The sequence below is a fragment of the Camellia sinensis genome, chromosome 14, assembly GCF_055761805.1.
Source record: "Camellia sinensis isolate YWXY chromosome 14, ASM5576180v1, whole genome shotgun sequence".
In the NCBI taxonomy this organism is placed as follows: Eukaryota; Viridiplantae; Streptophyta; class Magnoliopsida; order Ericales; family Theaceae; genus Camellia; species Camellia sinensis.
In genome coordinates this window covers 115818914-115845185 of record NC_138974.1, presented here as the reverse complement: position 1 = coordinate 115845185, position 26272 = coordinate 115818914, and the positions used below count along the sequence as shown (strand labels likewise).

At 34.6% G+C, this 26272-nt stretch overlaps 1 long non-coding RNA gene across 1 annotated transcript; it reads right to left on the bottom strand.

Moving 5' to 3' along the window:
• Nucleotides 1-2225: 2225 nt before the first annotated feature.
• On the bottom strand, nucleotides 2226-5831 carry LOC114299632 (uncharacterized). Its single transcript, XR_003642399.2, has 3 exons — nucleotides 5705-5831; nucleotides 4906-4968; nucleotides 2226-2570 (listed from the first exon to the last, which is right to left on the bottom strand). It is a non-coding gene; the product is annotated as an uncharacterized LOC114299632 (long non-coding RNA).
• Nucleotides 5832-26272: the final 20441 nt, after the last annotated feature.

Sequence of the window (26272 nt, the reverse complement as noted above, 5' to 3'; positions counted from 1 at the left end):
GTTGAACTATTTTATTTTGGCTGTAAATGTAATGAAATAATGTTGTAAAGTTTGGAAATAGTTCAAAAGAGAAGAAATGCTGTTAATGTTATGTCATTACTATTCTGCTTCGTTTTGTGGTCAATCTTGTACTGGTAATGCCCAGATAAGAAGGGGAACATGGAGGTTCATTTTTCAGGATGTTACAAGATAAGTATTAGCTTTATATATATATAATGTATCATCTTAATTTATGCCTCTTCGCCTTGAAATTTCCATAGATATCAACTTAAGAAAAACAAAAATTGTAAAAACTTCTGACTTTGGTGTATTTCTCAACCAAAACTTTCTTCTTCATGTAAACTTAAAGCTTATATCAGGTATACAATTAATCTATAACTCTATTACATATTTTTGTTTTTGGAGTTAATTATAGTAATGCTGTAAAAAAAAAAAAAAAAAAAAAAAAAAACTCCATTAGAATATGTGATATGTTCACTAATTTAGAATAATTAAAATTAATGTATTTACAATGATACTTAATCAAACGCCATTAGAATATATGATTTGTTCAATAAAATTTCGTTAGAGTGAATTTATTTATGTGTAGAATAATTTAATATTTTTTATAGTGGTATTATTTTAACATTTTTTACATTTCATTTTTATTTTGTTTATTCATTGAAGGTGCACTCAAAGAAAGAAATGTTATTCATTTACTTTTAATAAAAAAACTCTATTCATACAAAGAGTATTACAAGTAAGTGAAATTAATTTGAAATATAGTTTAGGGTCAAAATTTGGAATAGCTTTAGTAATGAGTTTTGCAGTAATTGATACTTATATATTAATACTTAGAATTTGATCTAGAGTAAGTTCTTCACATTACAATCTGAATTATATATATGTATATATATTTGAATGAAACTATGAATACTTTTTTGAACATTGAAAATTAGCCCACCAAGTATGTAACAAATTTCTCCTGTGGCTAAGTTTTTTAATGTAATTTTTTAGTTTTTTTTTTTTTTAGTTAAAAAAACCAGTTTGTCATTTTTCGAATATCAAAAGGTAAAAAAGAAAAAAAGAAAAAAAAAATTATTTCATAAAACAAGCTAAATAGTGAAAATTTTAAAAACTGTTACAGTATAGTCCCGTCCAAAAAGAAAATCTTATTCGTCTTACTCCCTAACTTAGTTCATCATGTAAAAATTTTTCAAATCTATCTTTTGAAAAAAAAAATTGGGTTACACCAAATTAAAATTAAAAATAAAAATTGCATTCAGTTTTTTTCTTTTTAAAAGAAAAATTCATTAGAAATGAAAAATAGTAAAAGAAAAAAAGTCTCTTCCTAAATGAAAGTTATTAAAAAAAAAAAAGTTAAGAAAACTAACAAAATTACTAAACAATATGACTTATTTAACCAATACAAAACTAAAAAAATGCAATATGCTATAACTTTTTCTTTTTTTAAAAAACAAAGAGTGTAAAATGAGATTATCCAATCCTTTTAATATATAATATTGTAAATGATTTATTTATTTTTTTTGTTTTTTTAAATTTTAACAAAGACCGTTTTTAGAGTTTTAAGGTCTCAAACTACAAAACTTTTTTAAAAAATCTATTGTTTAGGCCATTCAATCCAAAATATTTGTAACTTAAATTTTTCATAATAGAAATCCTTACCAATAAAATTTAAAAAGAAATGTCTTATACTATTATTTTGTTCTTTATAAAGTTCTTAAATTCTATTAATTTTAAAATTTCATTTTATTGTGCTCTTTTAATTAATATTTTAAATTTTTAAAGAGAATGAACACATTTTATAAAATTATTTGTGCTTTTTAATTTTATTTTAGTAAATTGCACATATTATTTATACATTTGAAAGGAAAAATATTGAATGTTTGGGTTGGGGGAGAGAAAACTAATTATTATATTTTCAAAAAAAATTAAAAACCCATATTGATTAACAACTAAAATTTGTTTGGGTGGGGAGTGGAAGTAATTAATATACAATTCAAAAATTTATGTTTAATTTTTTACTTGTGAGCAGTAAACTAAAAAAAAAAAGATTGAATGTAAATAATATGTGTCTTATTAAAAAATAATATATTATTTTATTAATATGTTATTTTATTTTGTGTATAGCATGTGCAAAACATGTGGGAATGGTAGCAAAATGAGCAATAGAAATAGCTTTGGGCAAAAGATTTGGCTCGAGAAATCATTTAATACCATTGTAGGATTTTGAACGCATTCAATTAAAATCAATTGGTCATAGATAAATGAATGTCTGGACTACAGAAGTGACTTAAAAAATAATATATAGGATAAAAATTTAACACTACATATAAGTAGGGGTTATCAAATGTTCTGCAAATAAAAAATCTTATATTACCCAATCAGGTCCATTCGTCTCATAGCTCGTCCCAACCTACTTGAGTACTCATTCCGTCCCAACCTATAACAGATGATTTATGATTTTAGACAATGGCTTGGAATCCAAGCCCGTCCATGAATCCAGTCCGTAAGAGCCCACATGGGTAAGCCCAGCCTGATCATCCTATTAGCCCGACTCAAACTATCTCCTGCAAAATATATATTTTTTGATATGTATCCAAAAAAATCTACACTGTTCAATTCAAATTTAATCCATTAAAATATATTAATAATTATATATATATATGTGTATTTAATGTACACTTTTGGATTAATGTTTGTAATTTTATTTTGATGTATTAATTTAAACTTGTGGGGTTTTGGGGAGATGTAACACATTATCGAATTTGAGGTAGGAAAGGCCAACCTAGTTGGGTTTTCTAGCCTTGGGCATTTGAGTAAAAATGCCAACCACAAGACAAAGTGGGCATTTGAGTAAAAATGCCAACCACAAGAGGGAAATTCTATTTCCACACACTACTTCCTCTTTTTCCACATACTTAATGATTTTTTTTTATTACATTTTTGTCTTAAAATTGAATTAACAAAATATCCCTTTTCCAAAACCCTAACTCTAACTCTCTCAAACCATCAGTTTCCACCATCACCATCCGTGGCCGCCGCCTCTCCCCTCCTCCACTCTTTCCATCGCCTCTTCCCTACCACTGAAACCCCCTTTTGCGTGCGAAAAAGATCAGGGCACCACTGCGATCTCCCTCCACCTTTATTGCCCACCACTGCGATCTTCCTTCGCCTTTGTCTCTCTCTGCCACCAAGCAAATCGCCATTGCCTTCACTTTCTGCCCCCTTCGTGACTGTGAGAGAGAGAGAAAGAGAGAGGGGGATTGATCTCAAGAAGAGAGGGTTGAGGTCGCGATGGTGGCACCGCTAACAGTCCTACTTCGCGATTAAGAGAGAGAGAAGAAATCAGAGATCGATTTCGGCGATGGAGGTCCGAAAGTGGCGCTGGCGGGTGGAGAGAGAGGTGGGGGTAACAACTGGAAGTGAAATGGAGGGGAAGAGGTGCTGCTGGTGGTGACAACAGCGGTGGTGGCTTGTTAGGGTTAGGGTTTGGAGGATGAAGATGGTAAGAGTATTTTTGGTATGGTAGGATGTGTATTGAGTGAAAGTTGATAATTTAATTTTGTTTAATGTGTGTATTGAGAAAAGATGTGAAAAGAGTGGAAGTAGTGTGTGGAAATAGAATTTCTCACCCCGAGGCAAAGCCAGTCACAATTTTTAAAGAATCATGTATTATTTTCAAATAGCCTTGGGCATTTAAGTAAAAATGTTGAACATGATTAGATCTCAATTGATAAATATATAAATTAATAAAAACTCAAATCTCCTAAATTACCAAATGTATAAATTAATATATGCAGCAAATAAATACATATACATTCACTTTAAGACTACATAAATATTTATATAAATTTGAATATAAATATGTTTAAGTTTGTAAATATGCATTTATTTATTGTGTACATAATATGTGTCAGTGTATTTTTTGGGTTTACGAGATTATAACATATAGTGGGGAAAAAGGACCAATAAAAAATAGATTCATCATATTGAAAAGCATTTTCAATAAAATCTATGTAAACTACTACTTTACTTCTAACAAGAATAAAACTATTAAAAAGCATTCTTGAAATGTATATATTTATGTTAAAACAAGGGAAGCAACCAAACAAAAAGGGAAATTCTGTTAATGTTGCTCAATCAACAACTAAAACTGATTTTTTGTTACAAAAAGGAGAGAGTGAAGGATGGTAAAAACCAAGTTTCATAATTCATATATACATTTTATTTCCATTTCAATAGCTAGTTCAATGAATTTTTAGACTTACAATGTGTTTGGATAAAGAAGTTGCCCTTTGGCCAAATAGTAGAGAGTTTAATGAAACTTTAAACTTGGTTAGTAGAGTGTTCAATGAATTGTCAAGGCATCTTAATTGTCTTCTAATTGTCACTTAGTAGTGCTCTTCCTTTACAACATTTCATTTGAATTATTCTTTTTGCTAGGTATGAGTTCAAATGAATTTTGAGACTTGTAGTAAAGAGTTCAAGGAATTTTCAAGTTATAGGGGGTGCATCTTAAATATCTTCTAGTTAACCCTTAGCAGTGCCCAAACCGCCACCTCTTTTTCCCTTTGCCCCCTGCCCTCGACTATAAACTGCCACATCCTCCTTTACAAATCCATAAAGCTACAAACCAAACACTTAGTATGCACCCAATTCAACCACACTTCACAAAGCCAATCCTAAAAAGAAAATAACAACAAAATCAATCCTTCATGTCTTTGGAGTATACAATGGACTTGTGTTCCTAATTATTTGGATATGAAGTGCATTGCAATTTAATCCAACCCCAAATTTATAAATCTATAAAGCAACCAAGCAACAAAATTAATATGGAGCTTGCATGGAAGCAAACATGACATTCTAATAATATTTAAGCCATCATGAGAAAAAGTGAAGTACCATGAGAAAGAAAATTACAAATCTCCATCCAAGCATAAAGGAAAGTCCCTCCTTCATCAATTGCTGGAGTCATTTAAACACAACTAAAAATATCAATAGCTTGGGTTATACATTTAACATACTATAAGTGTTTTTTGGAAGTTGAGGCTACAATGATTAAATATATGATAGTTAAACTGAATTCTATTCTCTAAAATTTATTTGGTACATGATATTGTTTTTGACAAAGAAAAAAACATATACGAAACTCTTATGCCCTATTTGGTTTCATTTTAAAAACCCGTTTTATGAATTTTTATTCGAAAAAATATAAACTGTGTGAAAGCAATTAACAGGAAAAATAATATTTTCAAATTTTCAAATATTATTTCAACCCAAAAAAGAGAAAGTGATATGAAATTGATGAGTGTTTTATTCTTTTTTTTTCCTTTTCTTTTCTCTCCAAATTAGTTTCTAGTTTTTTTTTTTTAAATTAAAAAAATCTAAAAAGTAAAACCAAATAGAGTGTTTTAGTATTTTCAAAATCTGACTAGAACAATCACAAAAGTTAATAAATAAACAAAAAGAAAAAAGAAAAAAAGAAAAGAAGCATAATCCAAATATTATTGAAGAAACTAATATGATTTCAAAACGTAGCAACAACACTCACAGAAAATACCTAAAATATTGAGAGAACAAAGTTCTACTATCAAAGAATCTACAATTTTTTTTTTAAATAATAAGCTATTCAAAGAAAAAAAATATTGAAATTCACAAATTAAGGAGCAAGAGAAAGAGGGAATGAGAGTGAGTGAGTTACTTGAGGGCGATAAAGCTAGTGGTTGATGGTGGAAACAGTGGTGATTGAGAGCAGTAGCAACACTGTGCAGGAAAAAAAATTATAGGGTTCACAAATTAGGAGTGCGAGAGGGCATAAAGAGAGAGAGAGAGAGGCAAAATGAGGAAATACCTGGTGGATGAGAGCTTTGGAGGTTGGTTGGGCCGAAGAACTCATGCGTGTGTATAGTAGAGAGGACAGAGGGAGGCCCAGGTGCAATTAGCAAAAGGAATCTCATCTACCACACCAATAATCAGTTCAAAAAATCTTAAATTTAGAACACAAATCAAAACCCATTTACTCATTTCATAGAAATCAAAATCCTACAACATCAAAAAAAATAATAATAAAATAAAATAAAATAAAACCCTAGAGCTAGAGTGAAATGGGAAAAATGAGAAAGACAAAGACAAAAAGAGAGATGGACAGAGAGAAAGAAAAACTTGAATGTCAATGGGAGGCAACACAATGGTGAGTGGCAATGGCGATGCGATGATGTGCGATGGTAAAAGATGAGCGGCTGTGGTCATGTGCGATGGTGAGATGAGCAACGGTGGTGATTGATTCTCTGAGAGAGAGAGAGAGAGAGAGAGAGAACCTGGTTGTGAAGGACTAAAGAGATTGATAGAAAGAAAAAAAAGGCAAAACTTTGTGTAGCAATCTTAAAATTTTTCCACTAATTTTTATACACAATTTGCTGACTATTTGCTTTAGTAACTGATTTTGCCACTATTTTTATCGACAAACTATTTTTATCGAAAAATATTAATATATGATGTCTAAAATTATTTAGTAGCTAAAACATGAACTAACGCCAACCAAACTAAATTTTAGTTGCTAAAAGTGTAGTGACAATTGCCGACTAAATGTTTTTAGTCATTGAAAATACATATAAAAATGAAGGTATAGTAGGGAAACCTATAGCACAAAATAAACTTTTTAAGAGACCACTGTCCCTTGTTTACCTTCATTTTGGTGGGTCAAGGGGAGCCATAAATTGATGCATACAAACACACACAAGAGAGAAAAACAGAGTTTATGTGGTTCAGCAATAGCCTACGTTACGGACAGCGAAAATTCTATATATTTTGGAGAGATACAAATTCACTCAATGTTTGCTCACCACTCTCTTCTTCTTCAATTCAATGTTTGCATATCAAATACAATTCATAACCTATCTATTTATAAGCTTTCTCCGAAGGCGAGATGTGTAGGCGGTGACAGCAATTTCACCGCGTTTCGGACACGTTCGGAAAGCTTCAAGGTGCCTCCATTATTAACCTTCAGGAGCTTCAATTCATGATGGTTTGCTTTGACTACTTCTGGATCATCCAGGAGCTTTCATTTTGATCCTTCTAGTCTTCTTCAGGAAAGATAATTCTTTTTTTTTCTTCTTCTTTTTCTTTCTTTACGGTGAAGAAGAGGGAAGAAAAGTTTGTGTCAACTTCCCCACAATTCTCCACCTTGACGAAAATTTTTCTATCCAAACTATATCTTGAGCAATCAACACTACCATGCACTTGAAGGTGCTTACATTTGCTCCAAATGAATTAAGCCCAAACTCTGTTCGAACTTAACTCCAATTATGTTCTTCTTCTACTAGGAGAGATGCACTGTGCTTCTAACCCTAACCCGATTGTGGGGATTCTCCGTTCCAAGAGTCATCTTCTATGTAACCGTAAAATGATCAGACTGATCATACCAATGTTGTGGTGATTGCTTCATTATGTAAAGAGATTTCTTTTTTCCAATGAAATTTTCCTTTCTAGCTACTCGAAACTGTGACAACCCTCACCACTGATTAGTGCTAATCTATGATTAAGCATGTTAAATGACTGATTGACTGAAATCCTGAACTGATTGATTGAATGTATAGCCTAAGTGCATGTCTATCTGTTTGACTGCTAAATTATCTGTTCGTGTTTTATGTTCTAAACTGCAAATTGAATGCCTTATCGGCGGCCGAATCCGAAATTGATTAGTGTTTTATGATAATTAGAATTAATGTGATTTTATGGTATATTTAATTGAAATGTGATTTGGTATGACTAAATTGGATTAATTAAGGTAAATTATAAAAGTTGGACTTATTTACAAATTTGCCATCTAGTGGATTAGTCTAGGCCAACCCCTCTCCACTTCATACACTTTTGATACAACATTTCCTCAACCGTTTTCTGAGCCTAACCGACTAGAGAGAGAGAGAGAGAGCTAGGAGAAGCTTGATTTCATTTTGTTTTGCTTGGAAATTTAGAGAATTTGAAGGAGTCTTGCATAATTGAGCTTCTACACTTGTAATTCAAGGCCTAAGGTAGGAGAACCATCTTCTTGAGCTTGTATTTGAGTTATATCTTGCATGATTCATAGAAGTTTAGTGAGTTGAGTCTAGAATTGGCTTAAATTGTTGAATTGAGGCTTAAATCATGCATACATGTGCATATCTTAAAGCTTAGAGTTGTTTTCATGGAAATTATTGCATGCATGTTCATATTTTTTGTCTTGATCCATGAACTCACCACGTTTTGAAGTCAAACATTGCATTTGATCTTGTTTTGTAGCATTGGTGTTCCTAGGAACCCATGCATGTGTTGAATTTGCATTGTTCTTCATGTTTATGAAAATTTCTTTGAATTTGTGTTCAATGGAACTACCTTTGGGCTTTGATTTCTCAAATTGATCTTTGAAACATGTCATATTATGAGTTTACAAGTGTTTTCAGAAAATTAGCCCAAAAGGATCGAATTTGATGCATTAAAGTTGAGTTTTGAGCTTGAGCTTTAAATCTGGAAATTCCAAATTTTGGACTCACGCTCGAGCGGAAAACTCCACGCTCGAGCATACACACCGAGTTCATGCAGTCCGCTCGAGCGGGGAAAGTGACGCTCGAGCAGGAAATGCGTGTATCCAATACTTTGCCCATGTTTACAGTCTGCTCGAGCGAGGGAATGCACGCTCGAGCGAGGACTTGTGTCTCACGCTTGAGCGGGGATCGAGCGTCCGTCGAGCGTGAATTGCATGCATCCAGTACTTTTGCATGATTTTACAGTCCGCTCGAGCGGTCCTTTGTTCTGCATGTCAGCTTGAGCGTAGAAAGCCACGCTTGAGCGTGGACCCCTGTTTTAGCAAATTTTCGAAAGTCTTTTAAAAGTGCATCTTTGCATTCTCATTCCATCCTAGGCATTCTTAGGCCTAGTTTAAGGCATCTTAATGAGGATATTGACGTAGAACCACACCGAGTCTAAGTAGGGACTAAGTCTTCGATTCCCAAGTATGTGACTTAGTGTGTATTTATCTTGTAACTGTGTAGGGTTGGCATCCGAGGACGCGCACTAACTTATCTGTAGCCCAGAACTCTGTGAGTAACAATGTTGTAAAGATATGTTCAATCATGAATATTTTCTGAATGAACAACTGTACTGCTTTCTGAAATGATATTTCTTACTGAATGAATGTTTGTCCTATTTGTGAACTGTATTCGTGGCATCCATAGCAATTTACTGTTACTGTATTGTACTGCTACTGTCACAGAGATCTCTGTTGGTTCCCATGTTTGGAACCACTACTATTTACTGATATGATGGCCATCAATTGATTGTTCGGTCTGTTAAGACCTACTGTACTGTTTTTCTATTGAATGTACCACATATGACTATTATAGTTTCTGAATGACTATTATGGCATGAATTATGAGCCACAAACTGAATGACTGATATACTGATAAATGACTATTTTCAATATTGAAAGGGCATTCATTCTTAATCTCTTTACGTATATGCTATTCACTGGGTTTTAACTCACTGCTCATATATATAAGTAGATGTTCAGGCACCGGACCGTTGCTAGAAGCGTCAGGCTCAGCCCTTGTTTTGTCAAGCCAACCTTCGTGCCTCACTTCGAGGTTCCAGATCTGTTCAAGTTAAGGCTGCTTTTGAGGTGTCTCAGATTCACCCTATCTGTCTCTATTATGTATAGACTGTATAGACTGTTACTGTACCGTTATGGTAGGGATTTGGTCCCTAACCTGAATGATTGTATATGATGTATGTATATACTGTTTTTGTTCTGGATATGAATATGTTATGAAAAGTCTTTTTGCATACAGACTGTCACAGCTCATTGGACATCTTTTATTACTGTTTTGGTTTCCACCAGCCCCTGTACTCTGTATTACTGTTGTTACTGTTAAGCAGGCCTTCGGTAATCACGGATTACTAGCCGGTTACGGTGCTAAACCCATAGGGGCGGGTTTGGGTCGTGACAGAAACCTTCCAAGTTGAGATAAGAAAATTTATTCTTTCAAATCACCATTCTTCTTGGTGAATTCCATTTGAAGCCAGTTAACTTTTTCCTGTTTGGTAGTCGTTCCACATCCAAAGTTTTGTTCTTGTGTAGATTATGTACTTTTTCTTCAGCTAGTTTTTCTTGCTTGGGGTTCTTCTTGGTTGCTTCAATTATTGAGATATCATTTCCAACTGCTAGAAATGTATAAGATACGATATTCCTGAACCTAGTCAGTTTTCTGGTCTCTTTATTCAACTTCCTCGTAGCAATAGACCCTTGCTACGATATTGTTGTGACTAGTTCTTCTTCAATTGCACCTTTTTTAATTCGTTCTTCTGAGTCTACTAGTGTATTAAGCTCCACATGCTGCATTCCAATGGCTTGGTTATGTTCACTAGAGTCTTCATGCTTGAGTTGCTTAAACATTTCAGACTCATTAAATATGACATCTCGACCAACTATGACCTTCTTCGATTCAGGGCACCAAAGCCTATACCTTTTTACTTCACAATAAAGCCCAAGAATACTCCTTTTTTGGCTCTAGGATCAAGCTTACTTCTCTGCACATGGTAAGCTAGACTACCAAATACATGCAATTGATCATAGTCGTTGGCATGAGTACTGAATCATACCTCTAAAGATGTTCTTCCTTCATTTGCAACAGTCGGCAGATAGTTGATCAGGCAGTGGGCATATGTCACAGCTTTAGCCCAAAATTGGTTGCCTAAACCGGATTGAGCAAGCATACATCGCACCTTTTCAACGGATTACTGTTCATCTATTCTGTCATTCCGTACTGTAGTGGAGTTCATTTTTTAGTGATGTGATGTACTCTACCTTGTTTCTAACAGAGTTCCTTCAACAGATCAGTAATGTTCTCTCCACCATTGTCTGATCTTAAGGTCTTCAATTTTCTACCAGTCTGGTTTTCCATCATCTTCTCCCATGTTATGAAGATGTTCACAATTTCATTCTTATTCTTCATAGTGTGATCGTAAACACGATGAGAATATTCTTCAATAGATGTGATAGAACAGTGCTTACCTTCTTTCGATGCAACTCTACAAAGCCCCATATATTGGCATGTACATAGTCCGTCTTTTTTTCCATACAATGTTCTACTATCTCGAACTTGACTTTAGTCTTCATGCAATTTGTGTCAACTTTGTCAACTTCTTCATTCTTTCTACTGTTGGTGGCTGCTCCATCTACAACTGTATTCCCTTGCAAGAAGTACAAATTCTTCTTTTTATTTCCTTTCATGATAACCCGAGTTCCCGATACAACTACGAGAGCTCCACCTTCCAAGGCAATCTTGAAACCTTTGAATGTTAAAGTGCTCTGAGGTTTTTCTTCAATTGTAGTACATACCGTACTTCTTTCAGAGCTTGAATTGTTCCATTATACAGCTTCAGTTGGATGCTTCCAATTCCCATTGTCTTATAGGCGACATCGTTACCCATAAAAACTATTCCACTATCTAATTTCTCAAAGTCAAAAAATTGTCTCGATTGGGACACATGTGGAAAGTATATCCAGAATCCATAATCCATAATCCATTCATCAGAATGGCACGAAAATGATGGAGCAACACAAACACAATCTAAATCCTCATTCTCCTGAGTAAGGCTAACTATAGATGTCTCATTGTCATTATTCTTTGGACAATCAGCTTTCCAGTGTCCTTCCTTTCGACAAAGGGCACATTCATCTATAACGGGTATTCTTCTTGTTGGCGGTTCCTTAGACATGGAGCGGGATCTGTTTTTGCTACTTTTGTATGACCCCCTCCCAGATTGCTTCTTTTTCTCTGATCTTCCTTGTACAACTAAGGCTCCACCTGATGTGTCTTGATAATGGGCCTTCTTATCCTTCTTCCGATACTCATTGTTAACCAATGTGTTAGACACATATTCAAACTTGATTTCTTCCTTCCCATAGAGCAGTGTGGTAATCAAGTGCTCATATTCATTTGGTAAGGAAATCAACAACAATAAAGCCTTATCTTCATCTTCAAATTCAACATTCAGATTGAGTAGATCAACAAGAATCTTGTTAAAGTCATTCAAGTGTTTGGACATCGAATTTCTTTCTTTATACTGAAACCGAAAAAGCTTCTTTTTCAAGTATAACCGATTCTCTATGTTTTTCATCATGTGCTTGTCCTTCAACTTCTTCCAAAGATCTTTCGCATTCATCTTCTTCATGACAGAATACTTTTGATCTTTTGCAAGACATAACCGAATACTTGTTAGGTCAAGGGGAACCACAAATTGATGCAAACAAACATACACAAGAGAGAAACATAAAGTTTATGTGGTTCAACAATAGCCTATGTCCACGGATAGGGAAAATTTTATATATTTTGGAGAGATACAAATTCACTCAGTGTTTCCTCACCACTCTCTTCTTCTTCAATTCAATGTTTGCATATCAAATATAATTCATTACCTATCTATTTATAGGCTTTCTCCGAGGGCTCGATGCGTAGGCGGTGACGGCAATTTCATCGTGTTTTAGACGCGTTCAAGAAGCTTTAAGGTGCCTCCATTGCTGACCTTCAGGAGCTTAAATTCAAGATGGTTTGCTTTAGCTACTTTTGGACCATTCAGGAACTTCCATCTTGATCCTTCTAGTCTTCTTCAGAGAAGAGAATTCATTCTTCTCTTTTCTTCTTCTTTCTTTATGGTGAAGTAGAGGGAAAAGAAGTTTGAGCCAACTTGCCCACACATTTTGCATATTATTTTTCTCTAATTTTTTTGATTGGAGTATTTTTAAAGCTTGAATACAACAAATAAAGGTATTAGAAACAAAAATAACTTCTTCAAAGTGAATATTTTAATTATCAAAAATATTATTGTTATATTTTTAATGATGAAATTAGAGATCTAGTGATGAATTACTATTTTTTGGGGATCAAAATTTGTCTCAAAAAATAAATCTTATTTTACATCAAATTATTTTATTTCTAAAAATATATTTATTAGTGGTATTTCAATAAAGTATTTTTTTTACTTTTAACGACAATAAAAATTGATCCGTAAACTTTTTTCATAATAAAATTTTAAGTTTTAAAAACAAAAAAATTTAATTGTGGTCACATATATACCTGGAGATTAGATGAGACAATGACATAAAAAAAAAAAAAAAAAAAAAAAAAAAAAAAAAAAAAAAAACAATGAAATAGATAATATGGAAAGCAACGTGACATGCAATTGATAGCCACTAAGGTTTGTCAAAACCCATGCACAACAAAACAAATGACCTTGTCCCTCTATTGGGTTTTCTCAGATATATGAGTTTAGGATTTGCCACACAGACAATAGAAGCTAGAAAAGCAGGGGTGTGCTACTTTATTTTTTCCTTTTTCGTTCCAAATAATTCATATATCATTGTTCTCTTTCATTGTAAAGAAAACACCTTAAAGGGTCCTTCTGGGTCCTCAGGTTGGAAGAATCCATCAAAGTTGGAATGGAAATGAGTAGATATATAATTAAGCTTCATTGTCCAGATAGATGTGTCTAACATATGCATACTTTTATGTATTTTTTTTTTTTATATATGTTATGTATTTTTGTAACAACAATTATGTAACTTTTTAGTAGGACTATGATAATTTGTGATTTATAAATAATTAAAGTTATTATCTTTGTTGTAATGTTACTCATTTTTGTGGTAATATTACACATTTTGTGATTTAAAAATGTTTCAATGAAAAAATGTATAGCGTTATAAATGTTAATATTACCGCAATATGCGTAATTTCATTTATGAATCACAAATAGTCGTAATTTTATCAGAAGATTACATAATATATGTCACAAAAGTATACTTGTACCAAAAAGATATGTAACATTGTGCATATGACACACACCCTTTAAAAGAGTTTTTTCTTGTCCACATGATCAAACTAGTTAAAAACATATGTATATTTGGTGAGAATTGAATTTAAAAATTAGCTAAGATTTTTGAAACACTTTTTGCGGCAGTTACTATAAGACTGAATTCATTTAATTATATGACATATATGGTAATTTATTAGAAATTTAATCAGAGATTATGAATCAATTAGACAAAATGGCACTCATAGAAAAAACCAACTGCAGTTGAACAAAGAATATGTCGGAAGCTTGATTGCTCTCAAATGTATTGTAATATGTTTGCTTTTCTACTTATTTCAATTTGACAATCAATCAGTCTTTTTTTTCCCCAAAAAAATAAAATAAAATTGAGAATTACAATTAGCCGTCATATAAATGAAATACCAAGGATCAAAAAGTGAAAGTATTTTGGAGAAATTAATTTGGATGAAAGATTCAACACGAGTTTTTGGTGTAAGAGTTTAGTTTATATTGAGAGTTTTGTTATTGTTCGTTGGTTTCGTACCAACTAAACGTGCATATTTGTCACATTGAATTGGGTTTAAGCTATTCGCTCTCCCAATTTGATGCCTATTCATGCTTTTTTTGTAATGTTTTATTTATTTAATAAAATGTCACTTATTTTGTCGATAAAAAAAAATCTGAGCACTTGACTTGATGATGAAGCAGCTACTTAAGTGTCAAAGTGCCTCCAACCGATAACTACTGACAATGTTTATACGGTGTTTATTTTACAAAAGAAGAGGAGCCTAGATCACTCATCTCTTCCTTAGAGATAATTGATCATCATTAGAAACTCTTATTTTCTGAAGCTTCTTCTAAACAAGTCCTTACCAAAACAAGATACAATCAGCACCCACAAATAATAATAAATAAATAAATAAATAAATAAATAAAAATATGGGAAGAAAAAGGTAAGAGGAAAACATTGAAGCTACTTCAAGGTTTCAACTTTTCAATGCTTTCTCTTTACTGTTTGCCAAAGCTTCATCCAGCCAACTTATATTGATTACACCCTCCACAATAAGCAAACTCACTACTATTTTTTAAGATTATGAGACTGGCCCTACCCATAAAAAGGACTTTTTAGTCTACAACTTAAGGCAAACCTTGTATTAATGGAAGCCTAATGATATTTAAAATAAAAAAAAAAATGTATACAGAATGATGTGTAGAGTTATGGGTCTATCATTTTAAACTTAAAACTCATTAAGATATATTTTATTTATGAAAATATTACTGTCATGTCATTCTGATGAGTAATTCTGTATAAAAATCATAAAAAAATAATATATATATTTTTTTTTCTTCTTAATGAATGTGTATCCACCAATAGAAGATCCTCCCTTTTCTCAATAAGATTGCAGGGCCAAAAGAGAAAGATTCTATAACATTGATATTACACCTATGAAAAAGTGGTTGTAAAGGCAGGGATATATTAGCATGCATGGTTCTTTTTTTCCATCCAATATATATAAAAATTGTGACAGCTCTCTTTGTCTTGACCCCATTTAGCTTTCATTTTGAGGATAGACAGATTCCCTAACAGCATGAAAAGACTAGAACAGTGGTAAGGAATTTTTTTTTTTTTTGTGTGTGTGTGTGTGTGTGTGTGTGTGTGTGTGTGCAGAATTAATTAATATATAGGTACATATAGAAGTAACATGGAAAACAGGGTACTTGCTTGGGGCCTTTGTGATCAGTTTATTGATGGGCTGTGAAATGAAAACTGTGAATCAAGAACCTTTCCATCTGTCATACCCTAGGGGATGTTTGGGTGAGTTGAAATTCATATATAATATATATATATATATATATATATCAGATTAATATTTGGCACACATTGAGATGTTTGGCTCCACATTGATGGATTAACTCCAAAAAGCCCATGTTCAATTGAAATAGCCCAACATTCAAAATGCATAGATTCTTTGTGACCTAAGGCACATTTTGGCCATATTCCATCGTTTAGTCCCTCAATTTATGTTTTTTTTTTTTTTATATATAAAAAAATTATTCGTTTCGTAATTTACAATTTTATAATTTAAAAATAGTTTTTATTTATGTTTTCACAATTTTAAAAATGTTTGTTTTTGCAATTAATTTGTTGAGGAATTTTCATTTTGGTTGATATTTGTTTTGGTATGTTTCCTTAAGCATTTAAATTTGAGCTGTAATTCAAATTTGTCATTTTTAATAATTTTCTTTTTTTTTTATTCATTTTAGCTTGAAGGAGTATTTTTTTGTACATTGAAAGGCATATTAATAGTTGTTTCGTAATAGATCTAACTTAAGGTTTTTCTACCATTATAAATTCGATTATAAGCATCTTCGCAGAGTGGTTTTTTTGTTATTGATTAAATTTATAGCTTTTAATTATTGATTAATATTTCAGAGAAATGTTCTTTCTATTACATGTTCATTATTTCCTTATTGCTCAATTCATAGTTCAACATGCTTTCCGACATTAAATAAAAAAAATGTCACAAAAAACTAATAAACATGGAATAAGATTAAAAAAATTGTTCAAGTTGTGCATCCTAAACCATAGATTGATTACATTGCAAATATGATTTAATTCAACAATATGAACATAATCAATTTTTACATGTATGTTTTCAGTTTATTTTATATCTTTATATATTAATAATAGAATTTGGATTATTCGAATTGTGAGAGCTCTTACGTATGTCTTGATCAAATTTAATTTAACCTCACTAATTTTAGTCTACAACTAACAAAATTTAAATTTATACTGTTCAAAAAAAATTAAAATTTTTAGAGAGTGAACTTGGATTTCTCATAATGCCGAATTGCACACCTTGTCCAGCTTGGCAGCAATGTAGTCTATTTGGGCCAATAGAAATCCAACCCTTGCATGAATCTGTGTGCAATTGGTCTGGTCTTACAGACTGGTGGATCTTCGTAACACATACAAATAAGCTGTCAATATTCTTACTCTGCTCCCAATTTTTCTAACATAGAATATTGTTATATAAATTTTAAAAAAAATTATGACTATTACATAGTTATGCTAGTTGTTCTTATTATATTATTTTAGTAACTACTGCTATGGATGTAAAATTTTTATTATTGTATATCATAGCATCTGAGGTTTTGTTTTGTTTTGTTTTCTTTTTCTTTTTCTTTTTTTTTTTTTCAAGGACCTGCTCTAACCTAAATTTAAGGCAAAAGAAAAAGGAGATAACCTTGCAACACTCCACATGAAACTTGAATTCACAACTTGTACTATGAGGGTTGGAGAGGCACAAAACCATGGATAAGCATGTGAGTTCAAAGAATGTAACCTATATATTACACAATAAATTGGAGATAGAAAGTTTGTGACATTGAGAGTTGTGTTTGATGGAAATAATGGTGGGTTTAGATCCTCTTGAATATGAGGTTATATGACAAAAAGAATGAACAAAAATTATTAAAGTTGAATGAGAAATTGTCTAATAAAGTGGGCATCATGAAAGAAGTTTTAGAGAAGGTGAAAAAACCACCTCTCACACATTGATTAGAGAGGAAAGTATTAATGGGTATTTATATTCCTTGTTTTCCAAAAAGTTGTGAACCCTTTGGGCATCCAAATTTTCCTTAAGAATGGAGTAATAGAGTAATGGATGTGTGAAGGATAGGCTTGGGCCAAAATTATTGACCAAGTCTGTTATGGAAAAAATCGCCGCCAAGGATGGATCTAGGGGGTGTGGGCAAGGGCGGTCGCATCCCCAAAATTTTTAAAAACTATGCATATTATACTAGTAAAGTAGTTCACACCCTCCAAATTATTTATATTACAAAATTTTAAAAAAAAAATTCTAAATTGAGTTTTATTAAATATTGGTTATTAAATATTGGGGCGCTCGGGCGATAAATCCATTTTGAATTTTCTTTGTTCAAATGTCTAGGCACTAAAACATTATGTCCATGAGGACAAGTTCATGCAAAATGATGAAACTACCCATTTATATATTTCTGAACCCTAACCAAACCAAATCATTCATCATTCCCTCGTACGCCTCTCTCTCTCTCTCTCTCTCTCTCCCCTTCTCTTTCATCTCTGCCTCCGTCCTTTCTCCGTCATCCTCTAGCCACGAGATCCAGATCCATTGGTTTAACTCCTTGATGGCTTCACTGGTTTGGCTCAGCATCGTCGTCTCGCCGGAGAGCTCTCATACCTTTGTTGTCACAACCCAAACGCACTTCTATGGGTTTACTATCGTAATCGGCCAGTAATCCTAGGATTACCAAAGGCCTCTGATCAAAATAAACAAAATACGGGGGCTAGTGAAAGCAAATTTAAACATATAACGTCCATAGAGCTGTGTAGACGTACATAGGACTATAGCTTGCTTTTCATGCTCCTCGGAAGGGTTTAGTCTCCTCGGATGCGATAGCCCTATAGTTCGAACTCCCGTGGTTCTGAATCTGATTTCACAAGTGCAATGTGAAATGAAGAAACACAAGAGAGTCCAAATGCGTCAAACCATTTTTGAAAATTAAGTTTTGAATCAAAGATGCCAAAAATAGACTGCATTGCCAGATTTCAGAGTCGCCACCTAAATATTTTTAGAAAATTTAGGAAACCCATGACTCTTCCCAATGCCCATGTGTCCGTCATCACCAAAGTGTCTCGGCTTGGGAACTTAAGTATGAGAGAGGAAGGTCATGAATTGAGCACTCCACTCACCCGATCATAGATCGGCCTCTACTAATCATGATGTGATTCTTATTTACATTATATGCTCTTGTTCTGATTATTATGCTATCTTTACTAGGTGATGCACACAAATATAAACCAATTCACAAAATTTGGAATACATTGCTTTCTATGTTCGTTTTGAAAAAGTGTTTTGCATACGTGTCACTTAAAAAAGCAAGCTCGTATTTACATTAATCACATTATTCCAACTTAAGTAAAAACACCTTCATCCACCGGCATTCAAACAGGTATCTCATTTAAGCACTTAGCCTCATGGTAAGCTTACTCGATATGGTAACAATCACACGCATGGAATATGCTAAGGCAATGAATGCTCACCTAGTACTCCAAGGTAAGCCAAAAGAAATAAAATGGTTAGAAAAAAATGCGTGATCCTAACATTGTAAAATGACTAATGCAACTAATAGGCTCGACTACTAGTATGACATGTGAATCAATTTGATATTATGCAATTAAACACATTTTTCTTTTGAATAATAAACAACTACAAGGTTAGAATGATGTACCGAGCCAAATGCATAAAAAAATGAATATTGTAAAGCATGGTAATGATATGAAAAATGTAAAACATGATACTACCATTATTAGCGGATAAATAAAAAGGAGAAAGAAATGAGATTTGGAAGACATAAACACATTATTACATATTTGGCCTTCGCACAAGAGGGTCCGAACGTCTAAGTGTCTGAATTAACTACTTATTACAAATCCGAATGAATGATAAATAACAAAAGAACCATCTAATTTATTCCAACGTTAACATTGCAACAAGAATATGTAAAGAATTCACAAGGATCGCATGCACGTAGATGAAGACAGTTTTCAGAAACTGTTCTGTTTGCCCTATGTGAAACTCCGTTGTTTCACCTTCAGCCACTGCCCTCTGTTTCAACCAAAAATGCCCTGTTTACTATGCATTGGAGCCCGGTTGGCCCCCCAATGAAGCCTAGTCGGGCCCAAATAAATCCGGTCATGCCTTATTTTGTTGCAAAAAAATGTTTTTGTGCTCTGAGGTGAAAACAGTACAAACAGAACATTTCTAATCCATGTTTGCTCCTTCTGCTCTGCTCTATCATGAAGAAACTCAATGGAAGAGCGGATTCGATTCCGAAACCATCAATGGTCGCAAGTTGATTGCGTGATGGTTTTGGATACGATGGGACAAAAAAATAATTAATGCAATGAAAGACACTGTGATAACCTTGTCCCCTATTATGCTAATTGGCCCTTAATACGAATATGATTATGTGTTTGATATGATTTTGTGTGCCATTATGTGAAAATATGTGATTTTGAATTTCTATCTGTTCACCGTAGGAATATCTGTTCGATTATCTACTTTGGAAATTAAATTGAAGGCCCTATCGGCCACAAAACCGAAATTGACTGCGCCATTATGATTGGCATAATTTTTAGAGTCTACGGTGAAATTTGATTGAAAATTGATTCGGATCAAATTAAATTGATTAAATTAATGGATTAAGTGCCCAAATACCTTATATTAAAATATTGTGTTGAGTAGGGGTTTATAGTGGGCCACTTTCATTCAAACTCTCTCTTTAATTCTCATTTGGCTGAGAAGAACTCTAAGAACGGGGGAGAGGGTTGGCTATAGAGGAGAAAGGGGAGAATTGTGCAATTTTGGTTCAAGACTTGAACCTCTTGCAGATTAAACTCAAGATTTTGCTATAGATTGGGAGAATTAAGCCTCTAGGTGAGTAATTTATGGATCCTAGTTTGTAATCTTGTGAATTCAAGTTTGAATAATGGTCAAGAGCATGGATTAAATTGATTATGAGGAAATTGAGTTGATTTTGTTGTATTTGAAGCCAATAGATGCATGCATGTAGGAAATTGCTATAAATTCCCATGTTTGGGCATAAAGTGTGTAATTCATGTTGAATCTTGTTTGAAATCCATGTGTTTGATCATCCCTTCACCAATTAAGTTGAGAATAATATGTATTTCCCACATACAAGTGTAAATCATGAAAGTGTAAGCTTTGCATGTTTGAATTCGATGTGTTGGTGATGAATTTGGGTTAATTTGGGACATGCATGTAAGTAATACAAGAAATTGAGCTTCATTGTGTTGTAATTTAATGTTGGTACCATGATAGCACAAGTATATTTGAAGTTTGAGCGATTATATGCAAGAAATGTTGGTTGGAATGTCAAGTTGAAGCTCAAGAACTTAGCTGGAAAACCCATAAAATTTGGTGCCTGCTTGAGCGGGGAAACTGCCACTCGAGCATGAAATACGGGCTCCCAGCATATTTTGCAGACATGACTCCTGCTCGAGCGGGGAAGTTCACGCTCGAGCAGGATGCCATGTAGAGAGGCCTTCCGCTCGAGCGCTAGAACTCACGCTCGAGCGTAAATTTGATGCATCCAATACTTTTGCAGGCCTCTTGGGTCCGCTCGAGCGGGGAAGTCCATGCTCGAGCGGGGACCCTGTTTTTTGAAATTTTGTTTATGCGTTCTATGTTTCGTTTTCCGTCCTCTTTCACTTGTAAGCACTCTTAGGCATGCATTGAACATTGAAAATGAGTTAAAGAGACAAGAATGAAGCCTAAAGAGGAATATGTGAATTAAGAACGGATTGAATCGATTGTGACCCATATGTGTTATGTGATGTGTTGGGTCAACCTCCAGGGAAAATCAATCAGCCGATCACTGTGAGTAATATCTCGACAAAGATATCTAAAATATGTTGTTGTCCAATTGCTTGCTTTTATGTAAGTTTTGTAAGTTCGTGGATTTGATTGGTGGACACTGTTTGCTATGCCAAATGTATGGGCCAGAGGCCATTTTGACATGAATGAACGGGCTAGAGGCCGTTTTGACATGAATGTATGGGCCAGAGGCCGTTTTGACATGAATGGATGGGCCAGAGGCCGTTTTGACATGAATGGATGGGCCAGAGGCCGTTTTGACATGAATGAACGGGCCAGAGGCCGTTTTGATATGAAAGTATAAATGGGCCAAAGGCCAATTTGATACGAAAGTATAAATGGGCCAAAGGCCAGCTTGATACGAATGAATGAATGGGCCGAAGGCCAGTCTGACACGATTGAAAGTTTGAATGAGCAGAAGGCCAGTTTGACATGAAAGTGTGAATGGACCAAAGGCGAGTCTGAAATGATAGAATGAATGAGCCAGAGGCTAGTATGATCTATATCTATTTATATGCTAGATAGAAATATGAATTGGGCCTAAGGCCGTCTGATGTATATTGTTCCAATGTATTTTCTTTATTTGATATTATTTACTGGGCTTTCGCTCATGCTCATTCATGTGATTATAAGTGAACCAAGAGAGGTCCAGACCCAACCTCAGTGAAATCTATACGGAACAACTAAGGTTTTGAAGAGTCAGCCCTTGCGTCTCACGTACGAGACACATCTTCGCCCTTCTGCCATTCTATGTTATTTTGTTATGTTGGCGAGGACTTTGGTGTACGTCTGTATATAACTTTGTTTTGGCTGACTTAGATTTGAATGATACTGTCTGTATAGAACTTTATGTTACTATACTTTCTGTTGTGAGTTATTAACATATATATGTATGGGATGTTATGATGTGCGTATAAGCACGACTCTATGGACAAAGTTTTAAATTTGCTTCTGTTTGGCCCTTTCACTCTGATGAGTTTTGTCTTATTTATTTTGAGGTCGTAGGTAATCTCGTGATTACTGGCTGGTTATGGCCTTAACCCATAGGGGCAGGTTCGGGTCGTGATAGAGTGGTATCAGAGCACGAGTTAATAACTTACACACTTGTCCATAAGAGCAAGAAGCGTCTAGAGAAGCGTCTAGAGAAGATCTAGGATGCATTCATGTGATAAGTATGAATCTGAAAGCATCAAGAATACGCATAAATGTTTAATGTGAACGATTATGTATTATGAGTTTGTAATTCGCTTGCATTGCAAATTATTTGAATACGTACACTCTTTAGTATATGCATACCTGTGAATCTTTTGCATAAAGTATAATGCAAGTTTAATCAGATGGTGAGAACATGTGATTATATGAGATATGAATTTTTACACTAATGTGTACAACAAGTTTGTTTTGTTATAATGCATATATATGAACATATGAGTCATGAAAAGTTGCTTATGTGCATCCGATTCTGTAAATGGGTGTCTATGTGAAATATGAACATGATTTGAGTATATAACTACTTAGTAAATGTTCAACATGCGATATCTGATAAGTATGCAATCATCTGTTACATATGTGATTAATTGTGCCTTGACGATACATAAAATGGGAATATAACGAGATGCCTATGTGCGAATGTACGCACGTGTATCTGTGTTTATTTTTGTATTGGGCATCCCGGTATTTGGCAAGGCTTAATAAGAATTTGTGTAGAACATGGATAAAGTAAGGGCATACGAGTTGGCAGACTCTTCCACAGCCCGACTTGATAGACTGCAAGGAATAGTGCAAGAAATGGCAGAGATTTTAAGACAACAACGTCAGTTGCCACTACGACAAGAACCTTTGCCACCACCAGTGTAAGAAACACCGAGGAGTTTGCTATCAAATTTATGGGGCTTGTTATAGGTGTGGTAAAATGGAACATATGGTAAGGAACTGTCCCCGAACTGAACGGAACGTGAATAAATCTTCTGCCTCAGCTAGATCCGTACCAATGGTGGGAATTGCTAATCAGGATAGAGTAATCACACTAATCCCAGAAAGCGCTCAAAATACTGCGAACATTATCCCAGGTATCTATACTGTTTACAAACGAATGCTTATGTATTGATTGATTTTGAATTAGTGCATGTGTATATCTTCGCTTGGGATATTATTTGATTCGGATCGGCATCCGTAGACACCCCATTTTTGACCGTCCTCAAGACTTGGACGTCATCGTTTAAACACTCGATGATCATCCATGCTCGTTTTTGTTTTGAGTTCTCGGGGGTCTCGGCTACGCGCCTTGCCTCAAGATCTCTTAACTTATCTGTTTTGTGCTTGGTTATGGACCAAGCACTTGGGTTTTTTCCTCTGAGGGCAGGGAATGGCTTGTTGGCCATCCCCACACCTTATCGGCCATGGCTTGAGGCCACCGGCCCTGTTTTCTTGCTACCGGCCAAAGGTGTTGGCCGGTCAGCAATGTTTTTGGTCGGTCGGCCATTGTTTTGATCAATTGGCCACTTTTTCTGGCTGAGACCTTTTCTTGAGGAGTTTTGAACCTTTTGAACCCTTGTTTTAGCTTCTTGAGGAAGTTTGAACCTTTTGAACCCTTGGTTTTAGCTTCTTAAGGAAGCTTGAACCTTTTGAACCCTTGGTTTTAGCTTCTTGAGGAAGCTTGAACCTTTTGAACCTTTATTTTAGCTTCTCTAAGAAGCTTGAACCTTTTTAGCTTCTCCAAGAAGCATTGACCCTTTTGCTCTAGCTTCCCCAAGAATCTTGACTCTTTGCTTAGCTTCTTAGAGAAGCTTGAACCCTTTGCTTAGCTTCTTGAGGAAGCTTGACCCTTTTGCTCTAGCTTCCTCAAGAAGCTTGGCCCTTTTGCTACAAGCTTCTAAGAGAAGCTTGGACCTTTGTTCCTCTATAAAAGAAGAGCTCCTCTTCCATTGCAAGGGTTCCAAAAAATTAGTCTAAGACAAAAACATATATCTCTCTTCATATCTCTATATTTTGAGCTCCAAAAGGGTTGGTTCTTGACCCCTTTGCACCACACCTCCTAACCTAACCCCTCCACCATCACTCTAAGCATCTTGGAGGCCATTTTCAGAGGCTAAGGGACTGGTTTTTTCGACCAAGAAGCTGCTATCCCCTTGAGCTTCAAGGGTAACACTTCTTTCTCTCTTTTAAGTATTGTTTTGCTTCGTATTTTTACCATACTTTCAAGCATATTTGGGCTTTGTCATAAACTTAAAAAAGTCTTATTTTGAGTTCCGTTTGAAGTTTGTTTAAGATCACTTTTGTGTTTGGGGTTGTTTACCCCCTCTTAGGCCTTGTTTGGCCTCATTTTTGTGCATTTTTTGTGAGCTTCGGGACCACCTTGTATTGGCCCTCTCTCTCTGGATTTCAGTGTTGGGGATGGTGTTTTAAGGTCCTAAGAAGGAGAGGGCCACCCCCTCTCCTTGTTGTCTTCAAACCTTATCATTTTAGCCTCATGAGTGAGCACCTTGATTAAGTTCATGTTGGCCATGTCTTAGTTGTTATTTGTGGTTATTTTGCCATGTTATAGCACTGTTTTAAGTTGGTTTAGACACACCATGCATGCTTTGCATACTTGTCTTGTAATGCCATGAAATTGCCTTAACATGCTTTGTGCTTTGAGCCTTATTTTTAGCATGATTTTAGCTTAATTTTGTGAAGCTTTTATGCATATTTTGGCATGCTTTAGGTCTGATTTTGGTTGTTTGGGCCATCCATGACTTGCTTTGTATAGCTACCATACAATCTAGCTTGTATGCTTTGAGTGTTGGCTCCTCTACCATGCTCTATTTGCATCATTTCAGTGGTTTGGCACCATTAGTTATGATATTTTAGTCCTTGTTTCATGCTTGTATGCTTGCATTTGATGCCCCTTTAATGTTTTAAAAGGTTGGTGTTTCATGCTCCATGTTTGGGTCATTGTGCATGCCTTTAGACTTAGGCCCTTTAGATGCCATCTAGGTGGGTTTTGGGGCTCCTTTTGGCAAGTTATAACTCTGTTTTTCATTGCATAATCCATGCCATGTTTGGTTGAGATAGTTGTAATGGAATGCTCCCTTTTGTGGCTTTGAATGCCCTTTGTTTTGGGCCCATTTCTTAGCATGTTTTTGCCTTGTTCCAATGCATGCTCTAGCCTTGTTTTGGTGTCCTTTGGGACTGTTTTGGTCATTTTGGCTCTTTGGGGCTTGGTTGACATGGCCATGGTGTAAGTCTTTCGGCTAGTTTTGAGCTTTAAGTCCATTAACATGCAATGTTTGGCTTGATTAGTTGATTTGGCATCATCTTTCGTGTGATTTCAGAGCTTAGTATGCTTGTCATTTGTCCATATTAGTCTCTTTTAAATGTGTTTAAGAGTTGCCTCTTTTATGCCTTAGATGATAGGCCTTTGTGCATGCATGTTTGCATATCTATTCCATGCTTTTGTTGCATTATATTGGCTACTTATTTAGACATGGCTGAGGCTTGTCCATATTAGTCTAAGTCCATCTTTTGCATGTTGCTCAAATGTTGTTACATTGCTTCATGCTTACATGCTTTGGTTGCATAATGTCTTGCATGCTCATTTGTGTGAATATTGTCACATGCTTGCATGTTTGCATGCGTGTTTGCATTTTCATGTTGCATACTTATCCTGCATGCTTATGTTGCATTGGGCATGCATGCCTTGCCTCTTGAATTGATTATGATAGAGGTTGGGCCCATAGTGTGTTTATGTGCATTACATTTGACATCAAAATGCACACTTGACTTTTTGTACCATCACGCATTGAAATGCACGATTGGTGGTCCGAGGGTCGAGTACCATACTCCCCTGAGTCTTAAACATGATAGGGAGGGTGGTTGTGTAAACATTTGCTTTGAAATGCATTGCCATGCCTTGTCTACCTGCTTCTGTTGTCAAAATAGGGTTCTGCAAGAATGGATGGCCGACCGACCACATTCAGTGCCGATTGACCAACAATGGATGGCCG